This window comes from Zalophus californianus, chromosome 16 (assembly GCF_009762305.2).
Source record: "Zalophus californianus isolate mZalCal1 chromosome 16, mZalCal1.pri.v2, whole genome shotgun sequence".
In the NCBI taxonomy this organism is placed as follows: Eukaryota; Metazoa; Chordata; class Mammalia; order Carnivora; family Otariidae; genus Zalophus; species Zalophus californianus.
In genome coordinates, this window is record NC_045610.1 from 12,086,509 (window position 1) to 12,109,186 (window position 22,678).

The 22,678-nt window shown below is 58.4% G+C and overlaps 1 protein-coding gene across 6 annotated transcripts in view; it reads right to left on the reverse strand.

Annotated features, from left to right (window-relative positions):
* The window catches only part of RAI1 (retinoic acid induced 1), a 118,060-nt gene that overhangs the window by 59,201 nt on the left and 36,181 nt on the right, over positions 1–22,678 (reverse strand). For all 6 annotated transcript variants that reach the window (XR_003525105.2, XM_027624614.2, XM_027624619.2 and 3 more), the window contains one exon: positions 19,040–19,178. The gene's annotated coding sequence lies outside the window, so the exon portion shown is untranslated. The remainder of the gene's footprint in view (positions 1–19,039; positions 19,179–22,678) is intronic.

Genomic DNA, 22,678 nt, shown 5'->3' on the forward strand with positions numbered 1-22,678 from the left:
CACACTGGGGTTAGCCCCAGAAAGGATGCTGTGTGTGAGATCTGCTTGCCTACATGCCCTGGTATTTCCAGGGGCACAAATGAGTCTGACAGTGCCCAGGTGCCGACAGTGATGGGCTGCTGGGGGGCAGGGCAGCTGGGCTCCTGGATGTTGTTGCTCAGGGGGGTGGGGCTCCTCACCCCTCTGGAACCGTGGGGATCCCTGGCACACAGAGGGAGTACAAGAGATGGTTGGAGCATGGAACCAAGTCCAGATTCCTTCCAAATTACAAAGGCTACCATTTATCACGTGCCCACCTGTGGTAAGTATTCTGCCTACAGGAGCTTGTTTAAAACTGGGACTGGAATGAAGGTATTTGTAACAGCAAAAAATGCTGTCCCCATGTCCACCCTGCAGAGACAGGGCCCTTACATAAGGCCCTACTGTGTGCTTCCTGTGACCCAGGCCGGCGAGCGGGCGGGGGATGACTGAGGAGCCCCACAATGCTACAGAACAGTGTGTGCCGAAGGGTCCCCCTGGAGGAAACCCCAAAGTGGACCTAAGGCACAGAATTCCCAGTGACAGGAGAAGGGCTAAAGGATGGGCGTCCCTGCCTCTGACCCCAGGGATTGAAGCATGGAGCTGTGGGGACCCGAACTTCCAACTTTACACACTTCTGTTTTCTCTTTAAAAAAATAAACAAACATGTATTTTCAAAAAGATGATTTTTGGCAAGTTTCCAGTGAATTCAGTGCCAGGGGTGGTTGGGGGGAGGGTGCAGGGAAGCGGTACAGGGTTGGTAAGTCCTTCCAGATAGGTGACTTCAGACTCTGGGAGCATGGATTCATGCATGCACTCATGCGTTCATTCATTTGACAAAGATCCGGCCCCCCGAGCATCCTGCCAGGTTCCCCAGGTCTCAGCAATAAAAATTCATGCATTCATTCATGCCACAAATATTTATTAAGTGTCTGCTATGAGTCTTGGGGCCTTGGTGGTAAGCCTGGAACCATGGCTTGAGGCCAGCCCGGGGCAGGGTGGGCAGGGCAAAGCCACATGGCACTGCCTGCCATCTGCCCTAGTGTCCCTGCCCCTTGGCCCCTGTACAGCGCCACCTTTGGCCACAGGAGCCCACCCCCTCGCCCTGGGCCGGCAGGCACCCAAGACGGGAATTATGGTCTCTACGAAAGACACTGACACGAAGCTGGTTACTGCCTTTTCAGCAAGCGTAATTCCTTTTTATTAGAAAATTAAAGGGTAGGACCAGCTTGCCAAAAGCCAAAAGAGCTGAAATGTGCTTTCCTAAGATATGCAGCGTCTGATAAAACGGATTTGCTTGTCTCTCCTTTTCCACTGTCATCTCCCCTTGGCCAGCCTCGCCTCCATTCACGTCCCTTCTGCTGGCAGCGAAGCAATGGCCATGAGCTTGGCCGAGGCCAGCAGGCCCAGCACCCAGGGAAGGGATGCGGGGAGCGTGCCTTTGTTTCCCCCAGGTGCAGGACAGGGACCAGGTGCTCCATGCTCCCCAGGTTTAAGCCTTTTTAGCATCACCTTGGGGATTCTCTAGCTTTCCTGAGATGCAAAGGCTGCCCATGGCCTCTGCTAAGCTGAGGGTGTCAGGAGGGAAAGGCAGGAACAATGAAGGACCGGGCTCCCCGGGCTCCCGAGAAACAAGCTCATCCATCTGGAGACCCGGGAGCAGGCGGCTCCAGACGGAGCAGCGGAGGGAGGCGGGCAGGGCAGGGCGCCGAGGAGAGGACCAGTCCCTCGCTGCCACACAAAAAGCAACTATTCAAAACCACCCAGGGAGTTCTCTCTTATTGAAAAGTCCTTGATTCTTCCTTTTCTGCTGCAGAACTCATGAACAAGGGCCCCATCTTATTAATGGGGTGACGGAGGGGCCTGGGAGGGAGGGTCCTCTTGCACAGGAAGGTGGCTGAGCCTGCCCCACGAGTCATTAGAGCTGGTAACTAAGGTAACTCCAGAATCAGATTTTCTTCCCACTAATCTCTCTTTTTCTTTTTCCCTTTTTTTTTTTTCCTGTGCTTCCTGGCTTGGAGGGGACCTCAGAGGGTAGTGGGGAAAATGGGAGTGACACATGTGAGTGCATCCGAGTGTGTGTTATGTGTGAGAGCGCGCGTGTCTGTGTGTGTGCGTGTGCACGCTGAATACTAAAATGACCACCAGGCTCTTGGTGCCCTACCCCGCTAGGGAGAAGTCTGGTCTCAGGTATGTCTGCCCCTGCCCTATCCTTGAGCATGCCTGCCCCGCACCCTGGTCTCCCTCTCTCCCAGCTCAAGGGCAAATCCATTCCCTACCCTCCCTCCTTGAGTAACAAAAGGCCGAGATGGAGTTCCCTTCACCTTGCTCTGACTGAAGCCTCCGCTTTGGCATGTCTAGTAGAGGTCGTTTTGTTCCGGCGGGGGGGGGGGGGGGGGGGGGGTAACCAAGAGAGGGTCTGCCCTGAGGCCTGCCAAGGTGGGCCAAGGCGGGGAGGGGTCAGAAATAAATACAAAACAGAGCATTGTCCCACAGGCCTGTGCTACCTGGACCCCCTCTTCCCCGGGAGCTGTGGTCTGCAGAGGCCGGTTCGAATCCCGGCCCCACCACTGATGGGCCCATGTAGCCTGGTGCGAGTTCTTCCACTCTCTGGCCACAGTGTCAGGTCCCTCCCCAAGCTGGCCATCTCCAGGGCTGAGTGGGGACATCCCACTTTTCCAACAGGGTGGATGTGGAGCATCAGGGGGGACAGGAACCCCAGTTTTGTCCAGGGGCAGCCATGTTAGGAGGGCTCAGAGCCTCGGGGAGGTGTTTCAGAGGAAGAGAGCACAGCACTGGCCCCTGGGACCCAGGGTTTGTCTGGATGGAGGAGAACCCGGGAGCCCCTGGCCACCGGACTGCAAAGGTGTACCCCTGTGTGTCTGCACACCCCCTATGCTCCTAAACACGGGAGGTCCCGGAGGGTCTCCCAAGGCTCTAGGTGGACACCAGAGCAGCACGGGGTCTGACCCACCTAGGTGAGCGATCCCCATGTCCTCTGGGATGCTGGCGGCAGCCTCAGGAGGCTTCCTGCTTCCCCCCAGTGGGGAGAGGGAGTAGTCTGCACCCGTGAGGTGAGTCATGTCAGCAATGCTGGCTCTGGGCGCATGGGGGAGGGGCTGCCCTCTCTCTGGACCCAGGGTGACAGGTCGGCTCAGCAGCCGACTGACGGGGCTGGACTGGCGCCTGGGAGCCACCCCAGGTGGCCTCTGGGGTGCCCCCGCCCCCGCCGCTCCGGTCCCCTCCAACCCCCCACTGCCGGGAGAAGCCAGCCCAGCTCCTGGCCACTGGTGGCTTAAGGCCTCAAAATCCCCAAGCCGTGGGGCAAGGGGGGCCACTGTGGCGGCGGGAGGTCAGGGGAAGGGACAGGTATTGGAGATGTCTGGAGCTGAGCCAGAACAGAGCTCCCCAAGCGCTGCAGGCGGAGGGGGCCACAGCCCAGGCAAGCAGCAGACATTCCACAGCTGGGTCAAGCTCAGGCTCCAAGGGGCCCCCCCCTCCGCCCCTTGCTGCCAGATTGTCTCCTGCATCCTCAATCCCTCCCCATCTCTCCCCGTGTCTGTGCTCCTCCCCCTCTCGAAGCAAATGACCACAAGTGTGCTGGCACCTTCTTCCCTTCCCCAGCTCCCTTCCGTGCATCCACCTCTGTCCCGCTTCTCCTTGGAGGGCAGCCCCCAGCCCCCAAAGATGGGCTGTGAACTTTGCAATCCAGGGGTCAGGCGAGCTGCAGCGACAGGGCCTTGCTGAGTGTGTCTCTCACCTCAACGGGTTTTCTAGAGCGCTCTTAATGGATGTGTGTGATGCCCAGTGTGTGAGCGTGGGAGCTGCGTGCGTGGAGGAGGCAGCCACCTCCCGACCCCTCTCCCCACCCTGTCCTTTCTCCAAAAGACCTTAGTCTCCCTTGTCAGCAAACCTGCCCACCCGGGGGTGGAGAAGGCCGTGGGCAGGGAGCTCCCCTGACAGCCATTTCTGGGTGCCGGGAAAACACCATCTCAGTCACAACACTGATGACCACATCGCTGTCATTCCCTGAGCTCCTACTGCGTGCAGGGTGCCGGCCTGGGCCTGCTCAGGCTTCGGCACATTTCTTCATAACCACAGCGAGAGGGACAGCCTGGGCTTGCAGCCTTGAAAACTTCCACTGAGCTGACTGCAAATCCCATTTCCCAGTTGGGAAAGACTGAGACCCTGAGGGCAAGCACCAGGGCCTGGGGGCAGGGACAACCACAGTTGCTCCCTTGTGATGGGGCCTGCGTTGGCCTGAGTCTGGACAAATGTGGGTAGGAGCTGGAAGCCTGTACATTTAGCCTGAGCAACTCAGAGCCGCCCCTCAGAAGCTCAAGGAGGGGTGGACCCTTGGCCTGTCTGGAGCTCATGGCTTCCCCCCCCAACCCCCCACTTCCTACTGGGCCCCCAAGTCCTCTGCTTCCACCAGCAGACAGGCCTCAGGCCCTGTGGGGTAGCAGGGACCACCCAGGTAGAGAGGGGGGGGAGAGAGAGGGAGAGGGAGAAGGGGAAGGGGAGGGGGAGAGAGAGAGAGAGAGAGAGAGAGAGAGAGAGAGTGAGTGTGTGTGTGTGTGTGTGTGTGTGTGTGTGTGTGTGGTGACCCAGCGCCCAGCCCGGATGCTCCGCCCAGCCTGACCGCAGCTGGGAAAACAGCCTCCTCAGCTGCCCCCACCAGCCACAGCCCACCCCACCCCACCAGGCCAGCTGCCTCACCCAGCCCTGAACCAGGAACTGGGCCTGCCGCCATCATGGCCTGCTCGGCCTGAGTCACAGCCCCCCAGGCCACCCCCTCAGATCCCTGCCAGATCCGGGAGGAGGCAGTGGTTTCCCGACGTTGCCCACTCCCTCACATGCCCCTGGCTCAGAAGCCCTCCACACAGGCGGCCCCCGGCTGCATACCTGCCTCAGGCTAGCCTCCTCTTCGTCTCAGCCTTCTCCCCAGCCACCAGGGGAAAGCTTCAGCTTTCTAACTGCAGTGTGTGCCATAAGCAATGCCCAGCCCTGACACCCCTCTCCCTGAGCGGCAGCCCTCCACCCCATGCCCCCCACCAGAGCCTGGGGCCTGGATGCTGGCGCTGCCTCCTGCCTTCTGGGGGCAGGGGAGGGGGCTCCCCGCCCTCTCCCACCCCACCAGGCGCCCTCCCCCACCTCACACTTCTGAGGCAGGATCACTGAGGCTGAAATTTCAATTAAGGAAGAGAAATAATTACTCTGGGGCTCCAGGCCGGCTCAAGTGGCGACAAGGCCTCTCTAGCCGCTTCTTTGGGGGGGGGGGGAGGTGGCCTGGCACACCTCCCCCTCCCCCGCAACGGTCAGCCTAGGGCCAGAGCAGCGACCTGGGCCTTCACCCATGTTCAGCCTTGTACCCCGCCCCCCCAGTTTCCTTCTGCCGAAGCAAGGCCAACCTCAGGGCTGCTTCAAGGTGGGGGGCGGGGCGGATACTGGTTCGAGAGGGTGGAGGCTCCTGGCAGAGGGGGCTGGGGAGCAAGCCTCAGATGGCTCCAAAGAAATTGAATCAAATGAAATTTAACCATTCAGTCACTGCCTGTTCCTGCCAGGGCCCCACAACGATAGGGGCAGAGACCCCAAGAACAGAACTGAGAGGGCTCTGGCCTCCCTTGGGGAGGATTCCAGCACAGGCCTTGAGGAGGGGGTGGCTCTGGAATGGTCCCCAGAAGGCCTGCTCTGCCACTCATAGGAGGAGTGGGCCTGGGCAGGAGCCTCCCCTCCGGACCTCAGGCCCATCTCCTGCAAAACAAGGGTCACAGGTAGGGGGGTGTTCCTGGTCCCCCCGAGAGATGCTCCCCCATCGACTCCTCGAGAGGCAAGCAGCCAGCTTTAGCAATGGCCCCCTCATCTCCAGAAAACACCACCTCCAGAAATATCCCATCCTCGATCCTTTTCTGAGAATGACAAATTTCCTCTCCAGAAATGCTTGGTTTGAATCCAGAAAATTTCAGCTCCAGAACGTTCCATCTCCAGAAAGGTTCCAGCTCATCTCCAGAAATCCTCTCTCATCTTCAAATATAATCGAGCTCCACAAAGGCCAGTGTCCTCTATAAAGGCTCCATCTTAGCTCCAAGAATGTTCCACTTCCAGAAATATCACATCTCATCTCTAGAGATGTTCCATGTCAGCTCCAAAAATACCTCAAATCCAGAAATGCCCTATTTTATTCCCAGAAATACTCCTGCATCATCTTCAAAAACACTCCATTTCCAGAGGTACTACAGTTTATCTCTAGAAATAGTCCATTTCCAGAAATGTTTCATCTCTAGCAATGTCTGGAATCCAGAAAGGCTTCATCTTTACTCCAGAAAAGGCCCTCCCCTATCTCCAGAGATGTTCATGCTTCATCTCCCAAAATGCCACATCTTTAAAACTGTCCCTCCTCCAGAAATGCTTTCCGTCTCCTCTCTAGAAATGTCCTCACCCTGTCCCCAGAAGTGCCATGTCTCATGTTCTAAAAACATTCCATCTCTGGAGATGCCCATGGTAGCTCCAGAAAGGTCTCTGGCCCAGATGCTGCAGAAACTCAGAAACCCACCTCCTTCAGGACCTTCCGAGGAGGGGCTGAGCAGTGACCAGGAGGCCTCCTCTTGCTCTTTCTCCCTTGCCCCTATGGTCCCCTGGGGTCCCTCAGCCACATGCCGGGCCTGCACAAGAGATCAAGACCTGGGCTGGCAGGTGTCAAGTCCCCTGTAAGTGGAGGTGTGGATGGTCAGGGTTCGGGGCAACTGGGAGCTCCTGAGGTCTGACCTGGGGGCAAGGGTGGTGGGGGTCTGCGGTGGGATAAAAAAACAAACCATGGGCGCCTGGGTGGCTCAGTTGGTTAAGCGACTGCCTTCGGCTCAGGTCATGATCCTGCAGTCCCGGGATCGAGTCCCGCATCGGGCTCCCTGCTCAGCGGGGAGTCTGCTTCTCCCTCTGACCCTCTTCCCTCTCATGCTCTCTATCTCTCATTCTCTCTCTCTCAAATAAATAAATAAAATCTTTAAAAAAAAAAAAACAAAAAACAAACCAGAAGGAGCTGGCCGGGGAGAGGGCGCTCCGCACAGCACCCCCACAGACACACCCTGGCCACAAACAAATCCATCGCCACAAACGCATTCATGCGCATTTGATGGTCAATACCTGCAAAGTGCACAGAACACGTACCCCCAGCCCGCCTCCCTCGGCTCAGAGCCACGCACACTACACACTCCCTGCATGGACAGCCAGCCACACTCAACGCTTGCGGCCCTGCCCACCCAAGTGCACAGAACACATACAAATGCACACACACAACGCAGATACACACTCGCGTCCACCATCACACATACGCTGTGACAGACTATCGTCCTCAACCCTGCGCCCTGGGTCTCTCAGGGCCAAGTTCTGGGGACCCCAAGGGGCAGAAGCCCTTTGTTGGTCCCTCCGGCCAGTCTGGGTTGGCAAGATGGAGCAGCCTCGGGGACTGCTGTGTGTCAGCTGGGGGGGACGCCCCGTGCCAGGACTTGGGCTTAGAAGGGACTGCAAACGACAGGAAGGTACACATTTGGCCTCTGCTCGCAAAGCTGTTAAGATGGAACACTCCCAGGATGCCTGGGTGGCTCAGTTGGTTGAGCAACTGCCTTCGGCTCAGGTCATGATCCTGGAGTCCCGGGATCGAGTCCCACATCAGGCTCCCAGCTCCGCAGGGAGTCTGCTTCTCCCTCTGACCCTCTTCCCTCTCGAGCTTTCTATCTCTCATTCTCTCTCTCTCAAATAAATAAATAAAATCTTTAAAAAAAAAAAAAAGATGGAACACTCCCTGCCCCTTGGAGCAGCCAGGGCCCCCTCTGGGCCACTCTAAATGACAGAAGTTCCTCTTTGGGTGGGACCAAAACCGTGCGCTGTCACCTCTGTCCACACGGCGCCACTTTCTGGAGTCCCAAAGCCTGTGCCCTGCTGAGATTCCGCCTGGGAGAGTCCCTTCTCTCTGTCCCTTGACAGGTGGGCAGGTAAGGGGCCTGGAGGTGGCTGGGTGGAGGGTGGCCCAGTACCAGCACACACACACGCAAGCACGCAATACACCTCCATGCCCTGAACCCACACACAGGGAGGAGGCGGCCCCTGGTCTGTACCAGGTCTATCCCTGACACCTCTGTGGGTGGAAGTTCTCAGAGCCTCTAGGTGTGTGGGAGGGGAAAGGGGCCCTGAATCCATGATCTCTGTTCCCAGCAGCATTGGCAGCTCTGGTCTGCTCCCACAGGACGATAATTACCATTTATTAAGCCTCCTGATTTAGAATCAGCCTCAATTAACTGAAACCTCCCAAGCCCCTTTTGGGATCCTTTGGGACCAAGGGCAAATGCTGAATAGACCTTGAAGGTGCCTTTTGATCTGCCCTCAGCATGGGCCCCTCTGCCACCTCGCCAACTGGCCACCTCTTGCTGACAAATGGGGCTCCCGTGTCTGTCCCACCATCCCGCTCACAGTCCCTTTGGGTCCTGGACACTGTTCTCTCTACCTAGACCTCCTCCTCTAGGAACTGAGACCTTCACTCAAAACTGTGAGGGAATAAAGAAAGCCAAACAGTCCAACATGATCTGAACAAATATGTGGTCCCCGGGTGCAAAATGGGAGAGAGCTGGAGGCCTGGCCTCAGCATGGTGAGGTGAGCTCCCCCCCCCCGCCCCAGGTCTCCCAGCTCCCAGGAGCAGTGGGCCTCCTGGAGAGGTCTGCATTGGTATTCTCTGTCCCTCACAGCCCAAATTACACCAGCTCTCCTGGGACCCTTTTATAGCACGCTGTCGCTTCAGCAAAAGGTTATGTACGAGCACATCGAAATCCCTCCCGCATATTAACTAAAAGAGCATTTTTTAAAATGCACAGGAAAAGGCAGATCACCTAAGAGCCGATTTTTACAGTGTCTTAGATCAGAACGAGCCCCCGGGCCCGTCGTCGAGAATTAGGGCCCTTGTCCGAATCCCGCCCCTTGCTGGGACCCAGGGCAGGTCACCTCACCTCTCTGCCCTCCACTTTTCTCTGTCCAGCAAAAGTGAGGAGAAAAGGCCCCTCGGTGGTGCTCTGGTTAGGGATGCTGCGAGGGGCGTCTGAATGGCTGGAATGAATGAATCATGTTATGGAACCAACACAGTCCAACTGGCCTCAGTGTTCAGGCTTCACCAAGCACGTAGGTAGCAGGCGAGGAGAGCTCTGTATTTCTCAACTATTCTGTGCCCTTTGGGACCTCCCTATCTTTCCCCAGGCAGTTCCTGTACCTGCCCCCCCCTTTTTCCCCCCTGCCTGGAGAATTTCTGGAAAACACCTTCAAGACACAGTTTGGAATCAGTCCCCTGGTTCTGACATTTTACGGATGAGGTTCAAAGAGGTAATCTGCCCAAGATCAGTGAGAGCCGGGGTGCAGGATGGGAACCAAGGGCTACACAGGGGGGCAACTCTGCACGGAACCGGGCAGAAGGTGGCAGCCCATCTCAGCTCTGCCTGCAGCCAGCCCCCCCGTGGGCATGCGGGTTTCTAGTCCCAGAGAAGCAAAAAGTAGGATTTTTATGTGAAATCTCAAGTTATATTTAAAACCCTGGGGCGCCTGGGTGGCACGGTTGGGGTTGAGCGTGACTCTTGGTTTCGGCTCAGGTTGTGATCTCAGAGTCATGGGATCAAGCCCCCTATCGGGCTCCGTGCTCAGCGCAGAGTCTGCTTGAGATTCTCTCTCCCTCTCCTTCTCCCCCCTGCTCGTGCTCTCTCTCTCTCTCAAATAAATAAAGAAACTTTAAAACCCTGTGCTGGTCAAACAGCACCTGAGGGCATCACCAGCCAACAGTCTCTGGTCTGGGTTCTCAAGCCCTGGTCTCTCCACCTCTCCCTGGAGGAAGGGAGGTCTGCTCATAGAAGGGGGGGCAGTGAAGTGCAGAGTAGGGGAGTTAGGGCATGGGGCAAACGCTGGGCAGCAGGACTGTGGAAAGTGTGTCTTAATTTTCTAGGAGATAGCTCTCCCCAGAGCAGCTGTGACCTCTTTGGCTGTCACAGGATGCTAACAGAGCCCACCTTCCCATAGCATGTGAGAGCTGAAGCCCCCCTCACATGACAAAGGGCTCAGCAGGTACTGCTAGGATGAATGAGGGAGGGCGGGCGCAGGAATTCTCAAAGGTTACTACTTACCTCTGCTGTCAGGATCTGCCCTACTGGCCAATCCGACGGTTTGCGCTACAAGGAACCCCAAGATTATCCGAACCTTTTACAGATGAGGAGATGCCCCTGAGAAGAGCAGCTCTTGCCTGGCATCCCAGGGTGGGTGAGTGAGTGAATGACAGTGTCAGCCCGGAACGACCAACTAACTCCCTTCTGTCACCACAGTGTGACCCATGAGCCTCCTTCTCCTCCCACAGACAGAAGACCCCAAACACAGGGGGTATCTCAGAAGGGGTTGCAGGAAGGTCTGCCCTGCTGGGCCCCCCACCATAAATACCCAGCAAGGAGGGCCATGCTCAAACACGGCCCGGGGTTCGTCCCCGGCCCAGCTGCTTAGAGCCCAGAGGGCCTGGAGCCAGTTAACAGACTTCTCCAAGCCTCAATTTCTTCATCTGTGAAATGGGGATGGCAGGACGTTTCCCCTGCAGGAAGGGGCTGGAGATCGGAAATAATACAGTGCTCAGGGCCCAGCACTGGGGAGGCCTTGCTGAGTCAAAGGATTCCAGATTTCACTGGTATCACCCCAGACCCAGGCTGCCCTCATCCCCAACGTTTCTCCTCCCCCTGTCTTCTCTGGGGCTCTGGGTACCACTCCTCCCTCTCGGTGCCAAGCCTTCTTTTAGGGAATTACAATCTGTTGGGCTTTAATTACTGGTCCCCGAGGAGTTCCACCTCTTTCCCCAGCGAGAGGTAATAATCCCTCCCAGGGCTCAGACACCGCAGGGCTGGGTGGAGCGGCTCGGAACTGAGGCAGGAGTTTGGGAGCAGGGTCAGACCCCAGCTTCCCTTGGGAGCAGGTCCAGCAATAGCTCTGTGCAGGGAGGGAGGATGCTCTGGCCCTGTCAGGCCCCACCACTTAGAACGGGAGGCCTCAGTTCTGAGGGGGGACACTGAGGCCCAGAAAGGCTCACGGCAGGCCAAAGGTCACGCAGCCCCACAGTTGGGGGGGTGCTTTTCCTGATCCTCCCTGACTTTTCTCCTCATTGGCTCATTTTCCACCGCAAGCCTGGGTTCCAGCTGTGCTCCCTGCCTTCAGGATAAAACCCTTCACGGAAGTCAAGGCCTCAGACTCCTTTTCAGCCTCCGCTTCTACCTCTGCCTCCCACCTCTGACCTTCTAGAGCTCTCCTGGCTCTTTTGTGCCTCCAGGCCTCCCTGTGGTCAAATGCTTCCCCTTTCAGACCCAGGGCCCGTGTTCCCTCGGCTGGGAGGCCCACCCTGACTCTTCCTGGGCATGGCCTGAATGTGCCTCTTCTGGGCTGTCGGCAAACGTCTGCCAAACGCTGAATGAAGGACTGAAGGAAATGAAACTCGACTTATAAACCAGGTGCCCGTCAGATGCCTGCGGCCGCCCCTCCCCACTGAGACCCGTCAATGGCAACAGCTGCGGGAAGTCGGTCGTGCGTGTATAAGACGGGTCAGGCTGACCTGTTCCGGTCAGGTCCCGGCACCCCTGTGTGGGGGCCCTCTGCTCCCACACCCTCACCTCTAAGACCACTAACGAGGGCCAGGGCAAGTGTGGGATGTGCATGAGGCTGGACCGTGCACGGTTCGCAGGACCCTGCAGACTGAGGTTCAAGGCCAGGTACAGAGGGTGGGTATAGTGCCTCCTGGGTCAGAGCTGGGGCAGGGTGTGTGTGTGTGTGTGTGTGTGTGTGTGTGTGTGTGTGTCTAAAAGGTGTGATGTGTGTGTGTGTGTGTCTAAAAGGTGTGATGTGTGTGTGTGTGTGTGTCTAAAAGGTGTGATGTGTGTGTGTGTGTGTCTAAAAGGTGTGATGTGTGTGTGTGTGTGTGTCTCTAAAAGGTGTGATGTGAACACCTGAATCCTGGTTCCTAAGAAGGTGGGTGACAGGCACCCTGGGCTGCATCCCCATATGCTGCCCTGGCAGAGCTGAGCTGCTGCACCCCACAAAGGCCAGACGGCCCCCACCCCCTCATTAGCTTTGCCCACTGGCCCTGCGGGACTGAGAGGTTGCTGGCCCCTGCATTATGCAAACATGAGTTCAGCTTCTGATCACTCCTCCAAGGTAATAGGTTTGCATTTTAAGCAGGGCTTTCAATGCTTTGACCCTGGGCTGTGATGAAAGGAGTCATTTCAGGCCCTGGGAAAGGGTTTTTGGGGAAGGCAGATCTCTTATGGGTCAAGGTGCTCCTGGGAGGTGGCACCTTGCAGGGATGACCTGGGGGAGGCAGAGTGGCAACCTGCTTCAGCTCAAAGGGCTTTTTGTGGGATCAGCAGTATCTGCCTGCCTCTCTTCCAATTCTGACCTTGGGAACAGGTGGATGCTGACTTTTTGGGTCCGATCTGCCTCTCTAATTCCTCATGACATCATTTCTGGTCCCAGCACCCTCCCCTTGGTCAAGATCCCCCTAAGAATGTGGAACTTGGTCCAGGAGGACCATCACCTCCCTCTCACCAGACACTCTACCTTTGATAATGCTTTTGCGGGGGGGGGGGGCGGTCCTATGAAATTCTTAGCTCTCTGGAGGTTTCTACTGAGGTGACAGTCACCTCAACCCCAGAATGTCTGCTAGAAAGCGCGGAAAGAGTACAGCATGTCTCCCTCCCTAGAAGCCAGCAAACCCAAGGCCCCTGCCGTGTTAACACACAGGTGCCCTGAACAGACAGATGCACGGATGAACACTTAATGAGCCCCTCTGTGCGTCCCGATGCTGCTAGACGTTTGAACAAACTTGACCTGGATTTCCTTACTCTTCTGACAGTGCTGTCAGGAAATAACCATGATCCCCATTGCCCAAAGGGGAAACTGAGGCTCGAAGAAGAGGAAGAAGTCCTTGCTTGTGGCCAATGCTATCGTGCTTTTGGGTGTGGCTGACCTAAAGCGGGGTGTCCTCCTCTCCAAGAAGCCTGGCCTGGGCACACAGGAGTGTGTGGGACAGGAAGGGATAGGGCAGGGGGCCACCCTTATGGACAGCTGGATCCGCACACATGCTGAGCTAAACCAGTTTGCCCAAGCACCTATCACTTATGAACCATGACAACACTTGATTCTGGGGTGTAAGCTGAGGGTCACCTGGTTTATTATTACTATGGCTACTTTCTACTCCTGCAGGCTTTGCGAGGCTGACTGGGGTCAAGGTAACCGGGTAAGGCAGAGTGTGACAAGGCCCAGATTTTTTTTCCAGAAAGGTCTTGGTGGCACACACCCAGGAATATGGGTACACGGTGGCCAGCCACAGGGACTAAGGGGCACCTGTGGCTGCTCTTCTATGGAAATGTCAGCCACTTTATGGGGGACAGTGAGAGGGAGAGGAGGAGGCCCTGCCCAGGATGGCGAAGGTGACAAGAGCCAGACCAGAGCTGCCCAGGGCCAGTGAGTCATCTGGCTTCCCACATGAACAGACACCACAGCCTTATGCCCTGGGCAGCCTGGGCCTCAGAAAGGAACAATCTCAGGGTGCCAGGGAGGATAAGGAGGGCCGTCCTTGACATCTCAGCTCCCCAGAGGGAGGACCCCTCATCATGGGAGTTGGGGGCACCTGGGAGCTAGGAAGGGGGGGTGTCTGGGGCTTAGAGTCAGAGAACTGGGTCCAGCCTGGGGTCCCTAACTCCTGGCTCCGTGACCTCAAGCATGTCACTTCTCTATAAAATGGGAACCACAAACACAGACTTTCTGGATCCGTGTAAACAACAGGACCAGTGCCTAGCACTAGTGGGGATCTATGGAGCCTGGTGGCTGCCAACCAGCTCCCGGGACCTCACAGAGCACCACGTGGGGGCTGGAGGAGGTAGGGTGGGGGTGGTGGCCTTTAAAATTCGAAGGAGAAGCTCAAATCTGCCTTGGGCATATACCCTCAACACCTGGCCACTCAGCCTCCCCCCCCAGGCCCCCTCCCCCGCCCCCAGGTGCGCTCCCCTCCGTGGGCTGTGCCCTGCAGCCAGACCCTGCCCCATTCTCCACCCTCTGGTCTCAGTCTCAGCCTTCCCGGCCGGGGGATGTGAACAGGAATGGCTCAATCAGGATATAATCGTTTTTAATTAACGTGCGGATCATTTCACAGGCTGATCTCCTTGGAGACCAGAGGGAAGACGGTCTTTTAAGATTTTCTTTTGCCTTCCCCCCCTTTCCCAGTTGAAGGCCGCCCCCCCTTCACCCACCCAGCCGCAACCTTGAAAGCAGCACAAAAGCCTGCTGCCTGGATCTCTCTTGGGGCCATTAGGAGGAAAGTGTGTGCTCACACACAGACAAACACGCACGTGCCCAAGCTCAGGGGCGCACTCTCCCCCCACCGGAAATGCACAAATGGGATCAGAGACTCTCAGACATATGCACACACCCACAGACATGGCACACGCAGGGATACACACAGATTCGCACACACACAGAGACATGCATGCAGGCACATGTGCCCAAGCTGGAAGACACACAGACCCCTTCAGAAATATACAAACAGGGTCCAAGGCACACAGACACAGGCACACACAAGCACACACACACACACCCAGGCTGGCAGGCAAACCGACCCCCACACAAACAGGCTCAGACACACAGACATGGGCACACACAGGCACGCATGGACGTGTATGCATGCACAGGGACGTGTCCAAAGCACAGACACACACTGCAGAAATGTCCAAATAACCCACGCTCATGAGAGGGTTGCGCTTAACCTCGACGGCCAGCTGGTGTCCCGGCAGTGGGGAAACAGAAGGTCCCTATCTTGGGATGGGAAGTCCGAGCCACGATCACCTTGCCCCCTAGAAGCACCCAGGGCCCCAGCCCCCTCCCTGGGGGTGCCCGGCCACCTGCCCCACAGGGGAACCCAGGAACAGAAGCTTCAGAGCTCTTGCCTCCCTGCCACCCACCTGGTCTGGATTGTTCTGATCCCAGAGCCCAGCCAACAGCGGTTTTGCTCAGCCCTCACAGAGCCCACCCCGCGGACATCCAGCCTTTCTGGTCATCCAGCGTGGCCTACCCCTGACACCTGCAATGGGAGAGCTGTCCCCCAGCCTCTCCCCGGGGTGCCCAGTGAGGCTGGGGGGGGGCCGTGGAGGGGTCTAGCTCTCTCCTTTCTTCATTTGCATTTTCTTCCCTCCTGACCTCCCCTCCCTCTTTTCTAATCCCTCCCTATCTCCCCTTCCTCCCCTCCTTCCCTCTGTTTCCCCTTCCTCCCCAGGGGCCCTCCTGAGGTCAACCTAAGATCAGAAGAAGTTTAAGATGAAGCTGGTCCTTCCGCACTCCCTCACGGTGGATAGCTGGGCCAACACCTGCCCCCCAGCTCCTGAACAGACCCTGAGCTAGGTCTTTGGAAAAGTAAACTGAGGCACAGGGGTAAGGGCACAACCACGGGGATCCTCTGACATCTGCAGTCCCACCCCTCTTACTGCACCTGCTTTGGATCCTCAAATTCTCCTTCTGGAGAATGGGATGACAAAGAGGAAGGAGGAGTTTTGAGGAGGGGCAACAGAGCTTCCATGGCTGGTCAACCACAGGCTAGTAACTTCGGTAGCCCCAGAATCCGAGGACGGGGCCAGTATGCGTGACACAGAAAGCATGTGACAGGTTTAGGAGCCTATCTGGTGCTCCAGCTGGCGATGCCAGGGGCAAGCTGGGTGCTTCTCCTCTCTTGGCGTCTTAGGCCCCCCCCCCCACCTGTGAAATGGACAAGGTCAGCTTACAAGATCCCTAGGAACTCTTCCCACAAATAGAAACCAAAATGGCAGATCAGTAGCTGGTTCTTGGCTGCTGCAAGGCCCAGCAACTGCTGTGTGACCTTGGGACTCACTTCCCCTCTCTGGGCCCCGGTTTCCTCCTCTGTCAAAGGAAGGGGCTCAGACAGGTGATTCATTGCCAAGGCTCTTTTCAGCTGACAGAAGGTTCTAGATTGTGAAGAAGGAAGGAGAACAGTGCCCCACTTCTGGAAAAATGAGAAGCCCATTTCTTCCACCGCAGGCATGTCTGAGTCTTCAGCATCAGCAACATCATTTTGAGGAAATCATTCTTAAACATCACAAAAAAGTGCTCTGTGCAAAATATATTGGCTACCTCGTTCATCAGGAGCATCCAGAATGTTGAACAAAAGGGGAATAGTAAGTAAATGATGGCACATCCACCCGACTGGAAAAGCCTGAAGACATTAACCAGGGTGTTTATGAAGAGTTCGTTACAAAACAGGAAAAGGCTCCTGTTAGCGCCAACGAAGAAAGCAGGATATACATCTGAATACAGAGAATGGCCACAAAGTCTTTAAAAAACAAACCAACCCCCAGTCGAAAAAGACTGTGAAGAACAACATCAAAATATTAACATTGTCATAGCCTGCTGTCATTAACCTTGCTTCTTTCTCTCCGAGTCAGATTTTTCTCTGAACCATATTTTAAAATGTGTATGTCGGAAAGGGTTCTTTTTTTAAATGACTAAATGCCACCAATTGAGAAACTTTCCCCTATCTCATTCATTCATTTATTCATTCATTCATCACGGATTCATTCACTCCTGTGTTTGTCCAGCCAGAGCTGAGTGCCCATCGTGTGCCAGGCCCCAGGGCTCTAAGATCCGCAGGGAACACTTCTCACCTGCAGGAAAGAAATGCGTGGGGGGGGCGGGGGGGGGGTTGGGGGGAGGCCTCAGCCAGGCCCGCCCTCAGCTGCTAGGGTCTCATAGTCTAGTCTATGGATCAGACCAGACACTCACCCTTAACGGTCAAGCCTCCAGCTGTGGGTGGTTCAGGGTGGGAGGTGGGGAGCAGGGGCAAAGTGTAGAACGCACCCCCCCCAGCCCAAGGGTGATTCCACTCCAAGTTCCCTAACCCTGGCCCCTAACCCCTTTTCCCTCAGGGCCACAAGGCGGCTACCAGGCTGCTGTACCGTCCCTGGGTTCTGATTTCTGCTTCCCCCCAAGGCCCCTGAACAAGGCACCACCCAGCCAGGTCCTGTTCCGCTGCCTGGGGCTTGCTGCCGAGAAGAGAAGCACAGAGTATGGAATCTGCTAGCTCCTGTCAGCCAGTGTCACGCTGTTAGCACGTCAAAGGGTCCGACAGTGTGTCCCTGCTGTGTGGGGGCTGACAGATTTCTGGGGAGGGTTAACTCTTTATATTCCTGGACCCAGCCACAGAACTGCCTGAAAGCAGTCCCCCACCGCCCCCCAAGGTGCCTCCCCTCTCCCCCGCCAGGAATCCCCTTTTTAAGTAGGGAGAAGGATTTCCTCCCCCGGCCCGGGTTGCCAGCTTGGGGGTCCCCGGGCATGGCTCCCTACCCCGGGAAAGAGAAAGAGGAGGAGCCCCCTTTAGCTCCCTCCGATGCTCGCCTGGGAATCCAATTAAGGCTGATTTCCCTTGACTCTTCTCGGCCCCCACTCCTGTTCCAACTGGGCCTTCACCCGTTCCACACCTCCCACGCCCCCAAAGGAGCAAAAGGATCTAGGCGCTTAGAGTGCCGAGAAGCTTCTGACCCCGCGACCCCTACTTTGCGTTGAAGACGCCCCCCAGGACTGCGGTCCCCAGAAAAATCTCTGGTCTAGCAGTCCCCTCCCATGGCCCCAGTGGGAAAAGAAGTTCCCACAGCTCCCCTCCCCCTTTTCCCCCTCCCCCCCACCCCTGAGAGAGGGGGCGAGGCGTCCGGATCTCCGGGTCACCGGAGCAGCGTCTGCTGTGGATCGCAGGAGACAAACACTCCGTCACACACACACACATCACCCTCGGGATCACCTCTGAAGCCCGCATTGTACAGGAGGGGAGGAGGCCGAGTTGCGGGGAGGAGGCTGAGGTTGGGGGGGCCCCCCGACGTGCCTGAAGTCACCAGCCAATCAGCAAGCCCAAGAGGGGCTAGAATCCGCGACCCCCGGCCGAGAACCCCACCTTGCCCCCGCCCCCTCCCCCGCACAGCGCCATCCGACGTCAACGTCTCTAACCCAAACAAGCCCCTCCCCCAAGAAATCCTCCCTCCCCCTCCCCCCTGCTCTGGGTCAGCAGCCCCCAGAGAGACCCAGCTACGACCCCCACCCCCGACGGCAAGGCGCGAGATTTCATTGTCAGCCTGGCCACTCAGGCGCGCGTGAGGCGGGGGGGCGCAGGGCAGGGGGGCTGTGTGGCAGGCGATGGCGCGGGGAGTGGGGAGGGGTCTCCAGGGGAAGTGTTTGAAGCTGCTCCTCCAGCTCTGTCCAGATCCGGAAGCCGCCGGGGGAGGGAGGAAGGCGGGGGTGGGGAGAGCGCGACCTTAAGCGCTAGCAGGCGGCAAGGAGGGGCCGCGGCGGCCGGAGGAAGCGCCCGGAGGCGTCGGGGGCGCCGAGTCCCCGGGGAGGCAGCGCGCTCGGGAAGTTTCCCACCGGTTGCCTGGAGCAGGACAGGGTGCGCAGACGGCCCTCCCCGGCCTGACTGGCTCCAGCGCGCAGATTGCGAACTTGAGCAAAACTCCTTCAGTCTCCGGCGTCCCTCATCTTCCCATCAGCGGCCACCAGCCCCGCCATCTCAGCCCCCAGCCTTCCACCAGTGCCACAGTCGCCGAGACCTCTCACCAACGTATTGTGGAGGAAAGGGGAGGGGGAAGTCCCCAACACAACCAAACTGTGGCCACACACACACACACAAAGAAAAAAAAAAAAAGAAAAGAAACAAACAAACAAAAAAGAAAGAAAGAAATTCCTTCTCCTGAGACCGATTCCCTCAACCGGCGTGGAAAACCCCCAAACAGGCAAATCTGCAACTCCAGCCAAGATCGCGGCGCGGCGGGAGGGGTGCCCGCGGCCGGCGGCCACCACCGCCGGCAGCCCCCGGCTTTGGGGCAGGTCTGAGCGCGGCGGCGGCCCGGGGGCTCCGGGAGCCCTCGCGCCCCGGAACGGCCCCCCCGCCTCCCCGAAGACACAAAGCTCTGCCGCCAACAATACCTGCGGGCTCCTCCTGGATCTCCCGGGCGCCGGCGCTGCGCGTCTCGCCGTCTCCCTTTCCCCGCGCCGTCTCTCTCCTCCTCCTCTTGCGCGCGCTCTCCCCCTTGCCTCTTCCAGAACGCGGCGGCCAGATGAGATCCTTGGGAGAAAAAAATGTGAGCGCTCGCACGATTCCTTTCTCTCCGCCCGCCGCTCGCGGCGGCACCGGGCTCGCTCCTTTCTCCCTCGCGCTCCCGCGCGCGCCGCGCCTCTCGCGCCCCGCCGTTTCCTTCTCAGCAGCCCCTGCGAGCGCCCTCAGTAGCCATTATTCACGGGCCACCGGGGGACAGGAGGTAATTAGAGACCGCCCCGTGGCCGCATCCACTCGGCAAGCGCGATGCGGGCGCGGGGTGCGCGCGGGGAGGGGCGCGCGACGAGGGGGCTTGGCTGCGCGCAGCCCGCGCCCCAGACGCGGGGGAGGGGAGGAGGAGGAGGGGGCAGGGAGGGAGGAGGCGAGGGGAGGAGTGGTGAGCTCGGGTAGGGAGCGGGAGGAGGGGGCGCCGGGGAGACGCTCCCGCGGCTCTAACCGCGGGGGCTCAGGGTCACCGGCTAGTAGGCTCCGAGGCGCTTTGGGGGTGGGGGTGAGTGTCTCCGTGTGTGTGTGTATGTGTGTGTGTGTGTGTGTGTGTGTACGCGAGCGCGCGCCCGCGCGCGCGTGTGTGTCGGAGATAGAAGGGGAGGGAGGGAAACGCTTTAATATTTTTCCAGTGACTTACGAGCCAGTGGGTGAGCTCTTGGCTGCGCGATTAGGTCCGTGTGTGCATCGGTGTGGCTGTATTTTTCTGGTCTGTCCTACGTGTGAATGTCACGGGGTTTGGGGGTCTGGCTACGAGCTTGTGAGTGTGTTGCTGGGTCTCGGAGGAACTGAGTGATGCGGTGCTTGCGTGGAGTTGTGTTTGTGTGCGATCGTTTATAGAGGGTTGTGTGACTGCGTGGGTGGGACTGCGCCCATGTGGGGCTGCGTGTGTCCGAGGGGCTGTATGTCTGTGTAAGGTTGTGTGTGTAGGATTGTGTCTGCGTGGGCCCGAGTGTGTCTCAGGGGTGTTGTGTATCTGTGTGGGCTTGTTTGCGAGTGGGATTGCGGTTGTTGGGGTTGTGGGTCTGCGCGTGCAGGGGGCAGTACGCCTGTGCCGGGCTGTGGGTCGACGCGAGGCTGTGGTGCGTGTCTGCAGGCGGTCTTGTGTGTGGCTGCGTAGGGCTGTGTTCTGCGTGCCGGTCTGAGGCCTGGCGGGCGCGGGGGGCGGGAGGGGGGCTCCGCGTGGTGTCAGGGATGGCACCGCCGCAGAAGAGCCGCTTAAGGCGCGAACAGGCTGCGCTGGGGTCGGGGCGCAGCGCGAAGAGTAGTGGCGGAGGAGGGGCGGGGAGAGAAGGCGGAGACTAGGGGGCCTTCATCCCGCCGCCCCCCCCCCCCCCCCCCCGCCCCGCACCGGAGACGCAGCTTGCCGGAGATCCTGGTTCTTGCCGGCTCCGCGGTCCTAGAGGCACTGGGTTTGGGGGACCCTGCTGGGCGGGGGAGACGCCTATGGGCTGGGGGCAGCGGGAACTGAGACTCGGAGATCCGGAGCAGCCCAGAAGTGCGCGGCGAGGGCTGCCCGAAGAGGCGGGTGGCAGTCTGGAGACCGCGGAGGACTGGGCCAAGACAAAGAAGAGCGGGGCCGGGGCCTCGCGGCGGGACCGCACCTCCAGGTTCCCCCCGCGGCGGAGGGGCAGCCCAGCCTGCGCGCTGAAGGCTGTCGCGCGGAGCCCCGCGGCGGCGGTGGCGCAGGCCCTCTTCGCCCTGGTCCGGGAGCCGCCGCCGGGAGCGGCTCCAGAGCCCTTGGTTGGGGCACTGAATTACGCGCCCCGAGAGGGGCCGCGGTGTTGGGGTGGGGGGGCGTCCAGAGCGTAGCGGGCGGGCGCCGCGCCCCGGGGCTGTGATTGAGCGCTCGCCTGGCCCGCCCCTCGCCAGGCGGCTCACCGCCCACGCAGCCATTCATTCATTCATCTCTCCGTCTCTCCATCTCCCCACCCTTCTCTCCATACACGTGTCCGACCTATCGTCCGTTCGCCCAATTATCGCGCCAGGGATCACACAGACGTGTCAGCCCTGGCTCTCTCCACTTTCTCCTGCTTGCCAGTCTTGTTTGTCTCGCTCTCCTCGGCCCCCCACCTGTGCTCCCCGCTCAGGCCCCTCTCCGTTCTGCCAAGAGGGGAGGAGCGCACCCACGACCTCTGTCACACTTAGGTTTTGCTGTTCAGTGATTGCCCGACTTCCTCTATTAACCCCCCACCCTGCCGCTGCCAACCCCTCCATAACGTCCTACACTCCACTCCCGCAGCAATTAGGAGCCAACTGGGTGTGGGAAGCCTCCTCCCCACCCTGCCTGGCCCTCCCCGGGGCCTGGGGGCTCCTTAGAGAGGGCCGTGGCAGGCAACACATCTCTGCCCACTGCATGAGTGCTTCCCTCAGCCCAACCTCCTCCAGGCTGGGGTGAGGGAAGGGGGGCGGGAATGGGGACCAGAAGGGGTTTCATGGATTGCTGTGCCTCACGGTCTTTCGGTAAGGGCAGCTAAGGCTGTGCAGTGGCTTGAATAGTCACTCCCAAACCTACCATTGGTACAGAGTCAAATGGGAAACAAAAAACACAGATTCCTGGGCTCTGGCCCAGACCTAACCAACCCAAGTGCCCAGCGCCTTTGCACATGCTTTCCCCTCTGCCTAGGAATCAACAGCTTACAGCCAGGCTTGGCAATCACTGGCCATGAGCATCTTACAGCCTACCCAGACTCCGGAGTGCTGCTGTCCAGGGGCAAAGGGCAGGCCTCCCTCCCAGAAATGGACCCTAAGATGCCCTCTGGGCTGACCGCTAGCTCACCTCGTGCGGATGCAGCAGAAACAAGCCAATTGTGGGCACCCACTCCCAGCCAGCAAGCCCTGGGCAGCCCAGCTCCTCTGTGGGCTCTAGTCTTCCCATCTCTAGAATGCAGACTACTTGGTCCCTGTCTTCAGTGACCTGGCCTGGGAACCAGGGTCACTCAGTCCTGAGGCTGAGGAGAGGCCCACTGTGTGCACCATTAGACAAAAAAGCCCAAATCCCTGCTGGGGACCACCAACCCAGTCGCAGACTGGCCTCTAACCCCTATCATGGTGCTCCCTGACCCTCAGCCTCTCAAACTGTCCCTGTCACATCCTGATTGAGCCACCTCCTCCACACAGCTGGCCGAAAGGTCCAGATTGGCAGGTAGGGGTGTGACGATGGTAGCATGGGCCCCCTCCACCAGGGGGGGCAGGGACAGGCTCCCCTCCCCTCCCAGGTTTCAGAGTGATCAGAAGTGTCTGATGAGAGCCCATACAATCAGGCCCCCGCCACCTCTCTGACCTCCTGCCCTTCCCCCTGACTCACCACTTTGTCTTCTAGATGTTCCGTGAGGTTACCAGACACAGGGCCTTTGCATTTGCTTGTCCCTCCGCCTGGAATGCTCATCCCCACCTTCTAATGTACCATATAATGTATTTATTTGGTTATTTTGTGGTTATTTTTGTCTGTGTGCTCACTGGTGCTCCCTCCTGTACCTGGAACGGTGCCTGACATACATTAAGTGCGTGCGTGTTGAATGAAT